Source organism: Bufo gargarizans, chromosome 2 (genome assembly GCF_014858855.1).
Source record: "Bufo gargarizans isolate SCDJY-AF-19 chromosome 2, ASM1485885v1, whole genome shotgun sequence".
Classification (NCBI taxonomy): domain Eukaryota; kingdom Metazoa; phylum Chordata; class Amphibia; order Anura; family Bufonidae; genus Bufo; species Bufo gargarizans.
In genome coordinates, this window is record NC_058081.1 from 622,074,782 (window position 1) to 622,082,714 (window position 7,933).

At 43.0% G+C, this 7,933-nt stretch overlaps 1 pseudogene; it reads left to right on the forward strand.

The window, feature by feature from the left end:
• Positions 1-2,828: 2,828 nt before the first annotated feature.
• Positions 2,829-6,804, forward strand: LOC122926216 (annotated as a pseudogene).
• Positions 6,805-7,933: the final 1,129 nt, after the last annotated feature.

Here is a 7,933-nt window from a genome sequence, read left to right on the forward strand (position 1 = left end):
GATAGTCTGGATGTAGGTCTGACTGTTTGGGCAAGACTTCAACAAGAAAGGGGTCTTGCTGGTGGACCATTCATCCCTGTGAGGAATGGATGTGACACTAGGTATGAATGTGCTGAGAGACCTAGAACATCAACTCTATGCCAAAGAAGGGCCAAAGTATTGGCAATGTGCCGCCACACACCAGCCAACCCAGAAGGTTCTACAGCATATGGTGAGGAGCTGTAGTCTGCGAAAGAGCAACATGTCCGGTCGGCCCACTGGACACTTGAAGGTGCCGTGATGGACCCAAGTGAAGATCCCGCCATGACAAGAACAAGTATTGATGCTGCCGGGGGGGGGGGCTGGATGGCAACTAAATGGACTGGAGGTCCTGATTGAGCCCGCTTACCAGGAGAAAACACAGACTCGCCCACTGGTAGCTCTCGCTATTGTAAAGGATTGATGTGTGCCTGTACACTTCCTCCATGTTGAAAACTGCGAGTTGGCCGTTCCTGGGAATATTTTGCTGGCCAAATGATGAACGAGCTTCACACTACAGCGAGATGGGAGATCAGCCTGGACCTATGCTGTAGAGGTCCATCAAAAGAAGACCCCAACAGTGGAGTGGATCGGCCGGGTGATCATGGCCCGGATGGGGGTGGACTGCAAGACCCTGACTCCAGGACAACAGAAGTTGCTGGAAGACACCTTTTGGGAATTTCAGGAGGCGTTCCTGAGACATGATGAGGATTTTGGGTGTGCTTCCGCCATCAAACACGAAATTCCCACTGGCAATGCTGCGCCAATCAGGGAACGTTACCGGCAAATCCTGCACAAAATGTACCAGGAGGTGACAGAGATGATGGCCAGCATGTTGGAAAATTGGGTGATCTAGGAGAGTCCAAGTCCATGGGCTGCTCCAGTGGTCTTGATGTGGAAAAAAGATAGGAGTCTCTGGTTTTGTGTGGATTATCGGAAGCTGAATGCCCAGACCGTCCGGGATGCCTACCCCCTTCCGTGGATTAAGGAGTCATTGTCCGCCCTGAGTCTTGCAAAGTTCTTCTCGACTCTTGATCTGGCCAGCGGGTATTGGCAGGTACCAGTGGCCAAGAAGGACTAAGTGAAGACGGCTTTCATCCTACTTATGGGACGAGTTAAACAGGATGCCGTTCTGCCTGTCCAATGCCCTGAGAACATTACAGCGGTTGATGGAGCACTGTCTGGGGGACCTGAACTTAAAGTCGGTATTGATATACCTGGATGACACAGTAGTGTTTGGGTCCTCCTTTGAGGATCACCTCTAGAAGATGTGGCAGGTCCGGGGACGACTGCAAGACCATGGGCTCAAGATCAAGCCCAAAAAGTGCCAACTGTTCCGACAGCAGTATTTGGGACACTTGCTCACCCCAGAGGGGGTAAAGCCAGCCCCCAGCAAGGTCAGTAGGCCATTTTTTCTGGTCTGGCATGTATCCTCCAACAGACTCCATTACAAGCATTTTTTATACCAATAGTTTTTATTAAAGGAGTTTCAAGGAAATTACAGCATACATAAGCTGTATCGCAGTACCGGCATAGTTACATACAAAGGATAATACCAAAACAAAGAAAAACATACAGTGTTTTAAACAAGTTTACAATATCTAGATTTAGACCAAAGGTCCTACATTTTTAAGGACCCTCCAGGGTAACGACAAAGGTAGGATAACGTTTTCTCATACGTGACCGTGGAATTAATGCAATGTACTCTATCAGAGACTGAAGGAACAACCACGCTCTTCCAGTTGGTAGTGATTGATAGTTTTGTTGCTAAAAATAAATGTGCTATGACACCTCTATATCTGCTAGGAATGGCGTCTAAGTCCAAATATAGCAAGGCCAGGTTAGAGACAAGTTAGAGGCCATCAAGAAGACTTCCTGCCAGAGACTATTAAGCTTAGGGCAAGACCATAAGATAAGCATTAGGATGCCTTTGCCCCTGCAGTTCCTCCAGCATTTGTGTGGGGTTCCTAGACACATATGGCATGGTCTATCAGGAGTGTGGTACCACCGTAATGTGGTTTTCATGATAGATTCGTAATGAGTAGAGCATTTTAGGAGTCTGGCAGATTATTGGACATTCGAGAAGTATTTGCCCAATTCCGCTTCCCAGGAAAGAAAAAGTGAGGATTTAATAAAGGTCTCCTTGTTGCCCACCATGACATAACATTACATGCATTTTTGGACTATAAGGGAGATTTATGAATACTGGTACAAAGGAAAACTGGCTCAGTCTCCCATAGTAACCAATCAGATTGATCCTTTTTCAAAAGGTACTGAAAAGGTGGAATCTGATTGGTTGCTATGGGCAGCTAAGCTAGTTTTCCTTTGTACTAGTTTTGATAAATCTCCCCCATGCATATTTATTTTTGGGTGAAAATTCAGTTATTGAAGTTTTATTACTGGAAATGTAAATCTAAATGTCCACTAAATTATCCAAATCAACAGCAAAAAGCTGTCTTCCTCCTTAACCACATAGAACTTTCAGGAAATTATTCACTTTTTCTTTCTTCAGATTTTTGCAGACAAATTGGATGGAAGTAAAAAAAAAAAAAAACATTGGATGCTTTTATTCTTCTTGGATTCCCTGAAGCAGGGGTGCACCTAGCATTTCTGCTGCCTGTGGCGAAAACTGAAATGGCGCCCTTCCCTCCCCAATGCCAATTTCTTAACCTAACCCCTTCCCTTCAGCCCATGGCCCTTCAGCTTCCCCTCTCTTGGCCCTACCTGGTGCTGCCTGAGGCGATCACCTCCCCTGGCCTCTTTGGTGGTGCACCCCTGCCTGGAAGGACTAGACATTTTGTACAATTTTAATGGCCATCGTTTACATAGTGACCAGCATTGGGAATTTTGCTGTGTTTACCATCATCAAGATAGACATCTTTAGACGTCCATCTATTAGATGTCTGTTACTCTACGGTCACAGTCCCAGCTATGCTGGCCAATGCTATCACTGGGAATGTTAGGATAACCTTCCATAGATGTTTCACACAGCTCTTTTTCTTTGTCTGTTTTGGAGGATCTGAATGTCTTCTTCTGGCTGCCATGGCTTATGACCGATATGTATGTATGCATTTTACTCATGTATATGTATATATATATACATATACATTTGTGCTTTTAATAAGTCCTTTATACCCTTATATATACATGCTTTTATTTTCATTTTATAGTATATTATAATAACCAGTTCAGTTTTTTTGTGTGTGCAGCACTGGCATTCCAATATGCCCCTTGCTTTCTTTGGGCATCATTTGCTAATTATTACGGGCTCCTGCTGACCCGCACTGTGCGTTCCACCAAAGCCTCGATGTCACGGACCGGAAACCCTGGCTCCTGTCTCTGTTGGAGCGCATTAGGTGCGTTCCACTGAGCGGAAGTCGGATACACTTCCGGTCCAAAACTTCCTGACATGGTGCAACGATCAACAGCACCTCAAGGACTCTGGCAAGTGACCTGAATTATTAGTTAGACTAACTAGGTTTTCTGGATGCTACCGCCACTCACTGGACCCCTTGACTCTCGCCCGTGGTGGGACGCATCACTTTGCATTCCACGGAGCGGAAGTCAGGGTCATTTTCGGTCCGATATCCCTGAGTTGCTTAACATAGTTCTCTTATATAAAGGGCAATCCTTGCTATATGTATTTAGCTATATGCATTTAGTTCGTTTGGCTTATTTTATATATATACAGTCATGTGAAAAAATTAGGACACCCTTTGAAAGCATGTGGTTTTTTGTAACATTTTTAATAAAAGGTTATTTCATCTCCGTTTCAACAATACAGAGAGATTAAAGTAATCCGACTAACCAAAGAAAACTGAAGAAAAGTCTTTTCAAGATCTTCTGTAAATGTCATTCTACAAAAATGCCTATTCTAACTGAGGAAAAAGATAGGACACCCTTGCCCCTAATAGCGAGTGTTACCTCCTTTGGCTGAAATAACTGCAGTGAGACGGTTCTTGTAGCCATCTACCAGTCTTCGACATCGGTCTGAGGAAATTTTACCCCACTCCTCAATGCAGAACTTTTTCAGCTGTGAGATGTTTGAGGGGTTTCTTGCACGTACAGCCCTTTTCAAGTCACCCCACAGCATCTCAATGGGATTCAAATCTGGACTTTGACTTGGCCATTCCAGGACTCTCCATTTCTTCTTTTTCAGCCAATCTTTGGTTGATTTACTAGTATGTTTTGGGTCATTGTCATGTTGCATGGTCCAGTTCCGCTTCAGCTTTAATTTTCTAACTGATGGTCTCACATGTTCTTCAAGCACCTTCTGATACACAGTAGAATTCATCGTGGATTCTATGATGGTGAGCTGACCAGGTCCTGCTGCAGCAAAGCAGCCCCAAACCATGACACTTCCACCTCCATGCTTCACAGTTGGTATGAGGTTCTTTTCTTGGAATGCTGTGTTTGGTTTACGCCAAACATGTCCTCTGCTGTTGTGTCCAAATAATTCAATTTTGGACTCATCTGTCCAAAGAACATTATTCCAGAAGTCCTGGTCTTTGTCAACTTTATCTCTGGCAAATGTCAGTCTGGCCTCGATGTTTCTCTTGGAAAGCAAAGGTTTCCTCCTTGCACACCTCCCATGCAAGTTAAACTTGTACAGTCTCTTTCTGATTGTAGAGGCATGTACTTCTACATCAACAGTAGCCAGAGCCTGCTGTAGTTCTCGAGATGACACTTTAGGGTTTTTGGAGACCTCTTTTAGCATCTTGCGGTCTGCTCTTAGGGTGAACTTGCTGGGGCGACCAGTCCTGGGCATGTTGGCAGTTGTTTTGAAAGCCCTCCACTTGTAGACTATCTTCCGGACAGTGGAATGGCTGATTTCAAAATCTTTTGAGATCTTTTTAAATCCCTTTCCAGACTTATAGGCTGCTACAATCTTTTTTCTGAAGTCCTCTGACAGCTCTTTTGCTCTCACCATGGTGCTCACTCTCACTTCAACAGTCAGGAGCACACCAAACTAAATGTCTGAGGTTTAAATAGGGCAAGCCTCATTCAACATGCAGAGTAACGATCTACTAATTATGTGCACCTGGTGTGATATACCTGTGTGAGATCTGAGCCAATTTAAGAGGGAATACATGTGAGGGTGTCCTATCTTTTTCCTCAGTTAGAATAGGCATTTTTGTAGAATGACATTTACAGAAGATCTTGAAAAGACTTTTCTTCAGTTTTCTTTGTTTAGTTGGATTACTTTAATCTCTCTGTATTGTTGAAACGGAGATGAAATAACCTTTTATTAAAAATGTTACAAAAAACCACATGCTTTCAAAGGGTGTCCTAATTTTTTAACATGACTGTACTCTATTACTTGTTGTCATATTACCACTATTCAAGATGCTTTATTTATTTGTAATTACATTGTGGAACGCATATGCGTTCCAAATTCCGGAAATGTGGTCATACCACTTCCGGTCTTTTGAAAAACGCGCCCTTTTTAGGGTTATCAGGGTATAAATTGTTTGATTCCATTGTTATTTGGTTATGTAATGCTCCTGAAGAAGGGGAATTGTTGTCCCCGAAACGCGTCGAGCCACATATGTATATTAAAGGTGATTGATCAGAAGCACTGGATTTCTGCTGCCTTCCATCACTACGACTCTACATGCGATCCTGGCCGGGGGGGTTCAAGTCACAGGTGTTTTATGCTTATCCTGATGACTACCCCCAGTGAAGTGAGTGCTATTTGTGTGATATTGTCCTGTTGGGCACTTCACACTTTTATCATTTTTATCATTTCTATCTTTACTAACTACACCATTTTTATTATTCTTATTTTTATTTTACTATAGGGTTTTAGTCGGTCCTATTTGCATAGCTGTGTATATTCAGGGTCTTCAACCCGGAGTACCCACTATCTTGACTCTAGGCTAATGCTTTATGACACATTCTGTGCTATATAGTAGTTATCACTGTGTAGTGGTGCTCTCTATTCCTATTTAATTTTATTTCTAACTGTACTTGATATGGGGTTTGGCGCTCTTTTTCCCTCAATTTTGTCTTTGGGGTCTATACTGCAAGTGATTGACTGTTCAACACTGTAGAATATTACCCTGCACATTCATATACTATCCTGTTAAGTGTTTGTAGTCACAAACACTTTTTGGAGCTGCCTCATCTCTCCTCTCTTCTTTTCCTCATCCCAACCACCCCTGTCGGCGCCCAGATTTTTTCATTCCTCTGGGATACGTCGTGATCCCTACGGGTCTGAATTAACTTCCGCTTTTTTTCTGTTCTATATTATGACCGATATGTCGCCATATGTAACCCCCTCCATTACCCTGTCATCATAAATAAAAGGTTCTGCTCAGGCTTTGTTGGTGGGTGCTCGATCGTCAGGTTGCTGAATGTCATATTCCATTCCTTGATGGTTTTGAATCTTGCCTTCTGTGGAGATCATCATATCAGACATTTCTTTTGTAATGTCCTTCCAATGTTAGAAGCAGCATGTAGTGACATTCAGAGCAGCCAGGTGTTATTACATGTGGTCACCATATTTCTAGACAGAAGGTCTTCTCAACATGTTCCTCACACCTCATAGTTGTTACGATCTTCAATATTACAGCCATGTTTAATTACAATGGCCCTAGTTCTGGAGATTTTTTTATCATTGTCCAAGTTTCATCTGTGCTCTATGGTATTCTGTCCCCAATGTTAAATCCTATCATCTACTGTTTTAGAAACCAAGAGGTGAGGAAAGTGTTCAAGGAAGCAATGACTAGAACACAAATTGTGACAAAGACAATGAGACTATACAACCTGAACTTAAAAATTTGAATTTACATTGAAGTTACATTACATTACACAGAACTGATGCTTTGTGTTATGCATAGTGCAGTGCTGGGCTGGTGCATGAGAGAATCCCTTTGTCATTGACTTCAATGCCATGACACTGAGACATGGCTAGTGGGGAGGCAGCTTCCCTGCACCCACTGAAGAGAGGGGCCCACTAAGGGCATAGATGCACATTTATTTGAGTAAACAAAAAGGTACTTTCTAGGCCCAGGGAGCGGTGAGTATAGTGGTGCTAGCAATGGTTTTACTCAACATTCCCTGGTCTTTTTCTCCAGGTGGCCTTGGTACACTAAGCCTGACAGAATACAGCTTTAAGACGTTGTGAGCGTAGGTGCACACTATGACACTACGCTGTGGGATGTTAGGCCTCAGTGCTACACAGGCACCTGGAGGAAGAGCACAGTGGACCAGGAGTGGTGGTGGTGCCCAAAGCACATGAGGAAAGGTAAAATGTTTTGTCTGGTCTATAGTTAGGGAATAGGAGTTACAGTATAAGGAGCAACAGGGGTTTAAATGAATTTAGGGGTCTGAATGAATCTGAGTCTGAATTAATTTAGAGCTCTAATCTGGGGTCTGAACTTCGTTCTCAATTAAGATAGCACTCTGATCTAGAGTCTGTATGAATTTGGAATCTGATTTGGTATCTCTTTTGAATTCTGTATGAATTTGAATGCTGATTTGGGGTCTGTATAAATTTGAGGGCTGATCTGGGGTCTGTATAAGTTGGGGTCTGGTATAGGTCTGTATGAATCTTGGGAGTGATCTGGGGCCTGTATGAATTTGGTGTCTGATCTAGGGCTGCATGAATATAGGGAGTTCTTTAGGGTCTAATCTGGGGTCTATATGAATATGGCCACTGATTTGGGGGTCTGATTTAGGGCTGTATGAATTTAGGGAGTGATTCAAAGGTTAATATGGGGTCTCTATGAATTTGGTGGCTGGTTTGCGAGATCTGATATGAGGGCTTATTTGGGGTCTGAATGAATATGGGGCTAATTTGTTATCTGTGTTAATTTGTGGGCTAATCTGAGGTGCATATTCACTTTAATTTTGGCGTCTGTTAATTTGTTAAGTATGTCTGGGGGTCTAGTTTGGAAGTGTATTCATTTTG